A 13,118-nucleotide genomic window follows, 5' to 3' on the forward strand; every position below is an offset into this window, starting at 1 on the left:
CACCACGTGAGCCAGGAACGCCAGATTGTTCCTTCTTAGATATTTCTATGCCTTGATGCACGAAAAGAGGCGAAGGTTCATGCTAGATTTGTCTCCGAAAATTACTAGGGTTTCGTGATTTGGGAGACGAAGACGAACGGCCTTCTCATGGCACATAATTTTGGCATGGTGGGGGCTTAACCAGTCCATGCCGATGATCACATCGAAACTCCTAATTGACACTGGCATTAGATCTATTCGAAAGACGTGTTGATTAAGAGTTAGGGTACATCCGGTGTAGATTTCCCCAGTGGATTCGGTTTTCCCATTGGCCATTTCCACCGTATAGGTTTCATTTAGCTTTTGGGGCAGTTGTTTTAATAAATGCTTAAACTTATTGCTTACGAAGCTTCGCTCCGCTCCGGTGTCAAATAAGATGCATGCATAAGCGTGGTTTAAGGGAAACGTACCGGTAACACCAGAGGGGTCTTGAATGGCCTCACCCTGACCCATGGTCAACATCCTTCCTGTTCCTCCATTTCTTAAATTGTTGTTGTTAGGACAGTCTCGACGGATGTGTCCAGTCTTCCCACATCCGAAGCAGGTGTGGCTAGGCCCTGCGTTATTGCCGCTGGCATGGGTGTTGTTGTTGTTGCGATGGTTGTTGTTGTTGGTTCCCTGATTTTGGTTCTGGGGAGGGTAAGCCTTGTAGTACTTTGCAGTGTGTCCCTTTCGGTTGCAACTGGTGCACTGAAAATCCTTGCATTCTCCATAGTGATGGAAACTGCACTTGTTGCATTTGGGAAGATTACCGGAATAAGGTCTGGAAGCATTTGAAGTGGCTGAGGTTGGAGCATGTGGTGCGGCTGGAACCGGTGCGGTAACAGCATTAACCGCCACTGTCTGCTGCTTCTTGGAGGTGTCGGGGCCCTGGCGCCCCTTCCTCTTATTGTTCTTTCCCCTCTTGCCATCACTTTCCTTCGTCTTCTTAGTCTCCACTGGCTTCTCTCTCTTCTTGTTGTTATGGTCATACAACCTTTTTGCCAATCTTTTCGCACTGTCAAATGTTTCGGGGTTTGCAGCTATCACATTCCGTTGAATTGGTGATGTGAGTCCCCAGATGAATCGCTCAATCTTCTTTCCTTCCGAGGTGATCATACCCGGGCACAACAGAGATAGTTCGCTAAATCTCGATATGTAGGCATCGATATTCGCGTTCTGCACAGTGAGGTTCCATAGCTCTTGCTCCATCTTCTGTATTTTGCCTCGTTGGCAGTACTCAGCCATTAACATTTCTTTCATCTCTGTCCACGGCATAGAGTTGGCTACAGGGAGCGTCATGGATTCTACATGTCCGTTCCACTAGGTGAGCGCTTGATCCACAAAAGTGCAGGCCGCGAACTTCACCTTCATGTGCTCAGGGCAATCGCATATCTCGAATACCGACTCCACCTTTTTGATCCATCACTTCAGAGTGATCACCCCTCCAGTGCCATTAAAAGTTCGTGGTTTGGCGTTTGTGAAGTCCTTGTAGGTACATGTCTTGGGGGGTCCTTGATTCATTTCATTGTTCGAACTTCCGACTCCTTGCCCATTGACTCCTCCATTGTTCCCTTGATGAATTTGCGCAATCGCTGCAGTGACTGCTGCAGATACAGCTGCCTGGAAAGCGGCCGAGTCAACTTCAGGTGGGGTTGGTCCTGGGTTTCTGCGAGTAGGTCGGGGAGGCATCTTTCTGTCACAATACGGAAATATGTTGAGGGTATGTTGTTTCTGTGAGGTCGTGATCCTACTAACTAGGTGCATGGTACAAACTTAAACACTACTACCATTGACCAATCAATAATAATTTCTCAACACATAGCAATTTGCAATATCGTAATAAAACACGTAAGAATTTATTAATATTATCCGCATTTGATACATGAAAATTTGCTCGTAGGAGCATACATGAGTGATACTAGTTCGACAGCATAACGACTCTATGAGTAGTGTAGTCACTTAAACATAGAGTCGGAGTACATAGCATATTTCCTAACGACCTACTAAGATAAGTCTATCCCTAACCGCGATGAGCTGCGTCCTACTATAATGGTGAAATCATATGCCGAAGTGCTGAGCCAACAACTGAGCCATCTCAGTCATGTCTACAATGACCTCATCCATCTCAAGCTCTGCTTGCACGGCACGTGCTTCCATGGCGAAGAGTTGTTGCCGCAAGTCAGCAATCTCGGCTTCTGGGGAGCGATTTTCCCTTGCGGGATTCACTGGTGGGATGTGGTGATCCTGTTGCGCTTCGCTAACAGGAGATGCGACGTGATCTATGTCTGGGGCCTGATCCTCCCCCATGTCATCATCAGTCTCCTCAAACTCGTAGTCAGTGTCCATGTATTCGTCAGGTTCAACGCCGTGGACTCCCTCCTGATTCCCCTCTGGTTCGTCTTCGAGTATCCCGTGTGCTCCTAGGGCTTGGTGAAACTGAATGCCCTGATGCTCTCCCTCCATGAAGACTGGGAGAAAGTATACGAATAAGCTATCACTTTCCTATGACTCTACTGCTATTGCACAAGCTAAACAGGCGTTCTCTTTTTGGTGGTAGGGGTATAGTTTTAGAATCCCTAGAAATCCCGATCTCATCAGGACGTGTGTTAGTTTTACTTTGGAGAGAATGTATTTGATCAGGCTACATTCACTCCTTGGTATCACTAAGAACAGTCCCGAATCAACCGAGACACTAGTATTATTTTTGTTTGGTTCGTCGCTATGTTCCTATTCCTAGTGCAAGCAAGGGTGTTTTATTTACTTGTTTTGTTCAGAGTTATGTTAGTCCCTCTTTTTGGTTTATAGTTGCATATCCATGTGTGGCTAGATATGCTAGTTCACTATAAACAAAGCTCTGATACCAACCTGTCACACCCCCGAACCAGACGATGGAAACGTCCGGGGGTTGTCGTGACTCAATTGAATACCATCACAATGAATATACATGAAACATAACATTATACATCACCAACATTTGGAATGATACAACTGGTAGCGTTTACATCCATTACATTGTTCCAAAACATTACATTCTCAAAAATAACTGTTCGATACTAAATTAAACCACAGCAAAACGTCATAGAGTACAATTCATCCTTCACTTTATCTGTTACCTGAGAATACAAGTATTTTGAAAAACGTCAACATATGAAATGTTGGTGAGTTCATAAGTAATGTTTGAAATCCAATGTTTGTAATGTGTTGAAAAACCACCAGAAAATCCGATATTTTCTGAAAATAGTATAGTAAAAAAGGTGTGAAGATCCATAGGTATGCTTGTTTGTTTCTATACTTGTAAAAATTGTTCATTTAAAATTGTGTGCATTCCGAATCCGTATGTATTGAAATACCCTAGGAAAACCCGATGTTTTCCTAATTCTTTGAATTACATGAATGTACATTGAAACAATTTCAACGCGTGAAATTATTAGTACCAGGCGATGTTGGATTATTTTTGAGCATGATTATTTGCTACAAACACATGTTACACAAACGACTAGTCTATAGCAATACTAACGATCCCGTAGGCGTCATCCGTACTAATCACGTTATCCAACCGCCCTGACTACGTGTAGTCCCACACCCGAAGAGAACGAGGACACGAAGGCCTCGATGACTCCATTAGCCGGTTGGGGATAAAAAGGTACGAGGGGTCCTAGAACCGCCTCGCATGAAAAGGTAGACTCTACTGGCAATACCAAAGGACCCTTGGGGACCAATAGTATACAAGCCATTGAAAGTCCTTTTACGTTATGTCGGATCGGTAAAACCCAACACTTCGTAAGATAGAGGTCTTCGGGCCTTAAGATCAGGTCATTGGGCTAGCTAGGCTCAACAAACAAGATTTTACACTTTTGGGGCCCAATGATGGTGCGTAGACGTCTGTGCACACTCGCATGTATATTGAATTCCCAAACGTTATTAGTTATGAATCGTAATGTCGTAGTGTCATAGTGTCGTCGTGTTAGTAGTTTCGGATTTTTATTGGTTCGAGACCGAACCAATTCGTTTAACAACGACTTTTGGTGTTGTAGTGTATTGTATTTCGTCGATAGTCGTGGTATCATCATTTGGTCAAATTGCATGTATTGAATTAGCCTTGAAAATTTTCTGTTTTCAGCCCCTCCTTGTTTGTAAAAATTTACTTTTTCAACCCTTTATTTAAATACTTTCCGATTTGGTCCTTAAATCAATTTTCTTGACATTTTAATACCAAAAATTATTGAAATAAATATTTTCCAGCATATTTTTCCTAGAAAACAGATTAAGTCCCTGAAATTTCAGTTTTCTCGGTTATAACCCTTCTTTTTCGCAAGTTTGACAATTTTGGCCCAAATTGTAAAATTTTGCAACTTTAGTCCCTTTTAAATTTAAAAAGCATTTTAAACCTTTGAAAAGGACTTGGATCACTTAGAGTCCACTGTTTTACAGAAAAACACAGTTTTGGCCCTCCAAAACAGAAAATTTCGCATAATGGGCCTCATTGGGCCGAAAATGTCATTTTTAGCCCATTAAGCTTGAAATTTATGTTTTTAATCCTCTAAATGAGTATATTTCCAGAAACTGTTTTATTGAAACTGTTTTGACACAGTTCATCCATCAGAATTCGTGATTTGTCAATTTGGGCCCTTAATTTTTGTATTTTTCACATTTTAGGTCCAAAAATTGTGTTTTTAGTCCAAAGAAATTATTACTAAACCACTTAGCTATTTTTCTAGAGACACTTAGTATGTAGAAATATAGTAGAGGCTAAAATCATTTAACATAAGGTAAATCTCGGTTTTGAGGAGTTTTATGGCTAAATCCAACATTATAACTCACAAAAGCACACATATAACCATGGAAATCATACAAAGCATACAAAACACATATATATCTACACTTTCACTTGTATTCCCCCCCCCAAAAAAAAAAAAAAAACTCATAAAAACGGAAAATAGGGGGTATGAAGGTCACCTTGAGTTGTAGTTTCGGTTTTGAAGAGAGAAAAGAAGAAAATTTCGATCCTAGCAAGTCTCCTTGGTAGATCTCGAGTTTTGTGACTTCTAAGGTGCATGATCACAAGTTGGAATAGATTTAGAAGAGATTTTTGATGAAATGAAGTAGCTAGATCATGGATTAGTCATCAACTTACCTTAGATGATGTGTTTGTGGGAAAAACCTCCTTGAAAAGCTCTTGATTCTCGAAACTTTTGAAGAAGGAGGAAGGAGATGTCCTTCAAGACTTAGAGAGAATGAAATGGATTTTTGTGAGTGTGTGTGTGTTGTATTCAGCCGAGAGCAAGAAGAGAGAGGAGAGGAGGTGACCTTTGAAGTGCTATGCATGGAGATATGGGATGAGTTGCATGGATATCCAAAAGGAAATAATGAAGTGGCAAGACAAAGTCAACTCTCATCTTATCCTTGGGTTTGGGCCTTGGGCCGAGATTTTTGGAAGGAAAAAGGGAAAATTTGGGCTTTAATGCCCACAAGCCCATGTGTATATTAAGTTGGGTGAGTTTTAACCCAAAAAAAAATTGTAATATGATCCTTACACTTTGTTGGGCTAGTTTAGGTTAATCATGGTTCAAAATTTTGAATTTATTTCATTCTAGGCCCAATATAGCCCAAAATGTTGAAACAAATAGATGTGGGTCCAATTAAAGCCCATTTAAGAGTTTTAAACCCAAGATAGTCAAATTGGAAGTTTATTGGTCCATTAGGCCCAATAAGGAAGTTCTAGTCCAAAATGGACCTAAATAAGAACTTCTAGGGTTTCCAATTGCTTGTTGACTATTTGTAATGCTTGTATGGTGTTTTTGATTGAAATTTTGTTGTCGCAATCATAGGTGTTACACATGTTCTTAAGCTTTTGATTCACTTTAGCTTGAGTGTATAGTTTACAAGACACAAAATTTCCAGTTGTGACACATACTGTTCTGGTTATGTACCAATGTATTCCCAGGAAAGTCCCATACTTTCCTGATTTGTATGTTATCGATTGTAAAAGATGTAAAGTAAGGTTATCTGATTTGTTACCCTTTCTGGTTATGTAATGTTTTCCCCCAGGAAAGTCCGTACTTTCCTGAATGTTGGTTACCATGTGTAAATGATGTATTCTTATTAGACCTGGATATGTACAAGGTTTCCCAGGAAAGTCCCATACTTTCCTGAATGTTAGTTACTATATGTAAAAGATGTTTTTCCGAATACGTAGTTATGTTCAATGTTTCCCCAGGAAAGTCCCATACCTTCCTAAATGTTGGTTTTCAATGTGAAAGATGTATATTAGAGAACTGGTTGTCTTGTGAATTGTATAAGGTTGTTCATTATTACCATAAGTAAATATCTGTTATCCTAATTGCGAGTTCCATAACTTTACAATAGACTAGACCTGTGGCAATAAGTAGTCCACATACTTATAACTTTCGTCACCCTTGAACCATTTCGGTTCAGCTGTAGCTAGCAGCCAGGTATGGGTTAGTCAGCCCCGTATAGATCTATACACTCAAGTCACGCTCTCTAAATCCCAGAGATTTTGGTTACGGGTGTAGTCCTCCACTCGCGTATCTCTGTGGAGTGTTCGCCGAGGACGTGTCTCCAATCATACAGGATTAACAAATTTACTAGTAATAATATGATAGTCCTCCACTCGTGTATATATGTGGAGTGTTACCGAGGATAAAACAGAGTACATGTATTATGTTCGAATGTTCTAATGTCATGCTTTTAACTGATAAAATGCGGAAATCCATTTGTGAAATATATGTAAAACATAACAGTTTAAAACTCATTTCACAAATATATGTTACGTGATCTGCATGTTCAGACGGTTATCAGTTTTAGCAACCAGTGTTAAAAGCATATAAAATGTGAAATACACATATGAAAACATGTTTTTAAGTACATGTAATCCCTTGTACTTTGCTTGTGTTCCCCCTGAAAATAGTGAAAATAGTGAAAAAGGGTAGGGGTATGAACTCACCAAACTCGGGAATGCGACAGTTTCGGACACTAGATGTTGGTTCGGGGTTTGATTACTCATGATGTTCCTATGTAAAATGAAATAATGTCCATATATATTAAATTAGGGATACATTCACTAATTATATGGAACATTACACTCCGACGAGGTTAAACACCTCAAAATAAGCGTTTGGAGTGACCCGGGTGACATCTACGGACGTGTATTGGTACTAGGGACTTGGGACTTGAGTTTACTCCTCAAGAATAAACATTTAAGTGAGTTTACAGCCATAAAACACACACATAATTGAGTTTACGACAATAAACTCATGTTGGTGTCATTTTGAGGGTTTAATGGCTTGATTGGACTTGGGGATTGTTGGAATGACTTTCTAAAATGCCTTGGAATGGATTAAATGAAATTATACCACTTAGAACGGAGTTTACAGCCCTAAAATTGGAGTTTACGGCCGTAAACTCTACTATGGTCAAGGATAATTTATTTGAGGTATAAGGGACAATCACATGTGATTCTAGTTAATTTTCCAAGCCTTGTTATCAATTTTGGGCACCATATAACATACTTTTAGGAGTTTATGGCTCAGAAGCATGTTCTATGGCCGTAAACTCTCCTATGTTCTTGAATAATTAATTTTTGACACTTAAAACAATCACATGTGATTCTAGAAAATTTTCCAAGCGTTTGGGGTGAATTAGGGGCATGATTAGGCATTGTTTTATGAGTTTACGGCCAAAGGTTATGTGCCTAGGCCGTAAACTCCTATATGTGACATTTTGATATGTTACAAACCCCCAAACTATTTTTAGAAGGATCTAGGATTTACCACAAGGCTATTGGTTGAGTTACAAGGCATTTTGACATGTAAAAATGAGTTTATCCCCCATGTTTGAGCAGTTTACGGCCCAAGCACATGCCTTGGCCGTAAAATCTCTTTTGTCCCTCAAAAATTCATGTTTAATGTGTTCCAAGTCTAGATTTTCAAGCCTCAAGGTCATATCTAAGTCCCAACTATGATTTGGAAGGGTTAATTGGCTTAAAAACCCCATTTTTAAGTGTTTACGGCCCAAGCTTGATCCTTGGCCATAAACACATGTTCTAGGTCCTAAAACTCAATTTAAACATCAATTTGAAGGCTAAAGAGGTTAGATAACAAGTTAGGGATGTTACCTCTTTGATTTGGAGCCTTAAATCTTTGTTTTTGGACCTTTGATTATGGATGAGGACAGAGGTTGGAAGTGTTTATGGAAGGATGGAAAAAAGCGTCAAATGAAGGCTTAGAACACTTTATATAGTGTCTAAGTTTTGGACACAGTGGAATTGTACCCGATACCGGCGTTAGGCGAGGCTTTTGGTCGTACCCGATTAGGTTGCCGTAACCCGATATGGTAAATTCTAGAAATATTCCGATCACTAAAATGGGGTGTTAAAATGATTTCTAAATGTATTAAGACACCCATTAAGTCATTTTAGATACGTACAAGTTAATGACTTAATTAAACAAAAGATCGGAATCGAATTTGGAAACGACGATTGGTTGCGTGAATTGTACTACGAAAGAGTTACAAGAGATGGTACGGAAATTTCGGGTTGTTACATTATCCCCCCGTTAAAGGGAATTTCGTCCCGAAATTCAAAGTTTAAACACACAAGACAAGATACAAATCATGGATCTGAAAAGAGTTATGGATACTTCTGTTTCATTTAATCTTCCTGCTCCCAAGTGAATTCCGGTCCCCGCTTGGCATTCCAGTGAACCTTCACTAACGGGATGCGACTTTGCTTTGTACGTTTGACTTCTCGATCCATGATTTCGATCAGTTCCTCCACAAAGTTGAGGTTTTCATTAATCTCGATCTCGTCTATGGGAATCACTAGGGTTTCATCGGATAGGCACATTTTGAGATTTGAAACATGGAAGACAGGATGAATATTACTGAGTTCGTGAGGTAAACGAAGTTTATAGGCAACCGGACCAATCCTCGAGAGGATCTCGAAGGGTCCAATGTATCTAGGGTATAGTTTCCCACGCTTACCAAAGCGTACAATTCCTTTCTAGGGCGAGATATTCAACAGGACACGGTCTCCAACCTGGAATTCTAGTGGTTTCCGACGATTATCAGTGTAACTCTTTTGGCGATCACGTGGAGCTTTCAATTGGTTATGGATTTGAATGATCTTTTCGGTGGTTTCGCGGATGATTTCCGGACCAGTGAGAGCACTGTTGGGGACTCGACTCATGGCTAACTATGTATCCCCCACCTCGGCCCAGCACAGAGGGGATCTGCACTTACGACCGTATAGGGCTTCAAATGGAGCAGCTCTAATGCTGGTGTGGTAACTGTTGTTGTATGAGAATTCGATCAAGGATAGATGTGTGTCCCACGACTTTCCAAAATCAATGACACATGCTCTATGCATATCCTCTAGGGTTTGGATTGTTCTCTCACTCTGTCCATCAGTCTGAGGATGATACGCTGTGCTCATATCTAGTTTGGTTCCAAGGGCTTTCTGAAGGGACTGCCAGAATCTGGAGGTAAACCTACTATCTCGATCAGAGATAATAGATACAGGTACACCATACAGTCGAACTACCTCCTGGATGTAGATTCGCGTGAGTCTTTCCATCTTGTACGATTCTTTGATCGGAATGAAGTGAGCGGATTTTGTCAAACGATCGACAATTACCCTAATGGTATCGCACCCACTAGAACACTTGGGCAGTTTGGTGATGAAATCCATGGTAATTATCTCCCATTTCCATTCAGGGATCTCGGGCTGTTGGAGCAGACCCGAGGGTTTCTGGTGTTCAACTTTGACTTTGGCGCAAGTCAGACACTTGCCCACGAATGTAGCTATCTCAGCTTTCATGTTTGGCCACCAATATTGTTTCTTGAGATCCAAGTACATCTTGTCCGAACCTGGGTGAATGGAGTATTTGGTTTTATGTGCCTCCTCCATGACAATCTCTCTGAATCCTCCGGACTTTGGAATCCAGATACGATCCATGAAACAATAGACTCCGTCACCTCTAATCTCAAGTTTCTTTTCCATTCCTCTCAAGGTTTCGATCAACACGTTCTCAGGTTTGAGTGCTTCTAACTGGGCTTCTCGGATTTGCATGGGTAAGTTGGAATGGATAGTCATCGTCTGGTTCTTCACTTTGTGGCCTGCACTTTCTTTTCGGCTAAGGCCATCTGCTACCACATTGGCCTTGCCGGGGTGGTAACGGATTTCACACTCATAATCACTGAGTAGTTCTACCCATCGCCGTTGCCTCATGTTCAAGTCTTGCTGGTCAATGATGTGCTGCAGGCTCTTGTCATCAGTGAAGATCATGCACTTGGTTCCGTAGAGATAATGTCTCCAAATCTTCAATGCAAAGACTATGGCTCCCAGTTCTAAGTCATGTGTGGTATAGTTAACCTCGTGTGCTTTCAGTTGTCTTGAGGCATAAGCAATCACCTTTCCTCTTTGCATAACCACACAACCTAAACCTTGATTAGACGCATCGCAATAGACAACGAAGTCCTCTGTCCCTTTGGGCAGGGATAGAACAGGCGCGCTGCATAAGGCTCTCTTCAACGTTTGGAATGCAGTTTCTTGTTTATCACTCCAACAAAAGGGTACACCTTTCTGTGTTAGAGTGGTTAAAGGTTTGGCGACTTTGGAAAAATTCTGAATGAATCTCCGATAGTAGTCGGCGAGACCCAAGAATTGACGAATTTTTGTAGGTGTCTGCGGTGTCGACCAATTCTCTATTGCTTTAATCTTGGAGGGATCCACGTGAATTCCCTCCTCGCTTACCACGTGACCGAGGAAAGTTACCTTCCGTATCCAAAATTCACACTTGGAGAATTTCGCGTATAGCTTTTCGGATCTAAGGGTCTCCAACACTAACCTCAAGTGTTGTTTGTGGTCTTCTTCGCTTCGGGAGTAGATGAGGATGTCGTCAATGAAAACGATGATGAACTTGTCTAAGAAGGGACGACACACCCAGTTCATCAGATCCATGAACACAGCCGGTGCATTGGTTAGACCGAAGGGAATCACTACGAACTCGTAGTGTCCATACCGAGTCCTGAAAGCTGTTTTGGAAACATCATTCTCCTGAACTCGTAACTGATGGTACCGTGACCGAAGGTCTAACTTTGAGAAGTAGCTGGCTCCCTGGAGTTGATCGAAGAGGTCATCTATTCGCGGAAGAGGATATCGGTTCTTAACGGTCAACTTGTTCAGCTCACGGTAGTCGACACACATCCGAAAGGATCCATCTTTCTTCTTGACAAACAGTACTGGAGCTCCCCAGGGTGAGGAACTCGGTCTAATGAATCCTTTACTGAGCAACTCATTGAGTTGATTGGATAACTCCTGCATTTCTGCTGGAGCTAAGCAATACGGAGACTTTGCTACGAGGGTAGCTCCAGGAATTAGGTCAATACGGAACACAACCTGACGCTCGTGAGGAATTCCTGGAAGCTCTTCGGGAAACACATCAGGAAAGTTACAGACTTCGGGGATGCTCGCGAGGTCATTAACTATTTGTTTCTCGTTGATCACATGGGCTAAGAATGCAATGCACTCCTTTCGTAGGAGCTTTCGAGCTTTGATGCAGGAAATGATACGAAGATTGGAACTAGGTTTATCGCCATAGATTACGAGAGTTTGATCCGAAGGAAGATTGAGACGGATGGCTTTTTCGTAAAAAAGGATATCAGCATGATTGGGACTCAACCAATCCATGCCAATGATAACATCAAAGCTCTTAATGGAAACGGGCATGAGATCTATAAGAAATGAGTGATCATTTAGGGTAAGCGTACAACCTATGAATACGTGGCTAGCGCTTTCTTTCTCACCATTAGCCATCTCGATGGTAAACGTTTCAGTTAGTGGTTGGCGATTACGTTTTAGATTACGTTTGAATGCATGACTAACAAAACTCCTTTCAGCACCCAAATCGAAAAGAATACTAGCATATAAGTTGTCGAGATGGAACGTACCCGAAGCAACAGTGGGATCGACAACTGCTTCCTCCCATCCCATGGTTAGAACCCTTCCGGTATTATCTGCAGTTGACTTCTTGGGACAGTTCCTTTTAAAGTGCCCAACTTCTCCACAGTTGTATCAGGCTTGACTAACACCTGCTCCAGATGATTGGTTCGCTGATTGGGTAGGAGTTTTGCAGAATCGAACTGTGTGCCCTTTCTTACCATAGTTGGTACAGGATAGTTCTCGGCAGGGACCAGGATTGTGATGGTATTTGCACTTGTCACAAAGAGGAAGATTACCAGCATATCTACTGGTAGGAGTTGGACTTGTGGATCCCACGACAGAAGCAGTAGCAACAAGGGTAGTAGCAGCAAGGACTACTATAGTCTGTTGTTTCTTGGAAGATCCTTGAGAAGATTGACCCTTCTTCTTCTTCCAGAATTTTCTCTTTTCACCACTCCTTTGAGTCGGCTCAGAAGTGGTAGTGATTTCCTTAACATCATCGTTGTGATCAATCAGGGTTTGAGCTAAAGTGTTGTCACTATCATAGGTATCCGGACGAGCAGCCAAAACATGACACTTTGTCGGTTGGGATAACCCCCAAGTGAACCTTTCGATCTTTTTGTTTTCAGGAGTGACTAATCCCGGATAGAGAAGTGCGAGATCATCGAATCGGGAAGTGTATGCAGCAATGTCGGAACCTTTCATCTTCAGGTTCCAGAGCTCGTGCTCTAGTTTCTGCATTTCACCATGGGGGCAGTACTCAACAATGAGGAGTTCTTTCATGGCTTCCCAGCCCATGGCATTGGCTACGAGTAAGGTCAGAGATTTGACTCGGCCATTCCACCAAGTCAAGGCCTTATCAACGAAAGTACAGGCTACAAATTTAACTTTATCGGACTCCGCACAAGCACAGATTTCAAAGATGGATTCGATTTTCTCGAACCATCGGGATAAAGAAATGATACCTCCAATGCCATTGAAGGATGTTGGTTTTGCGTTCATGAAATCCTTATAGGAACCCCCTTTTTTGTGTCCCTAGCTAACTTCGGGGTTCTGGGATTGGGGACCACTTCGTGAACCACCAGAGTTCATTTGTGACATGGCTTCCACCATTGCAGCAGTCAGGACCGTCTGGAGT

The sequence above is a fragment of the Lactuca saligna genome, chromosome 9 (assembly GCF_052625555.1).
Source record: "Lactuca saligna cultivar CGN05327 chromosome 9, ASM5262555v1, whole genome shotgun sequence".
In the NCBI taxonomy this organism is placed as follows: domain Eukaryota; kingdom Viridiplantae; phylum Streptophyta; class Magnoliopsida; order Asterales; family Asteraceae; genus Lactuca; species Lactuca saligna.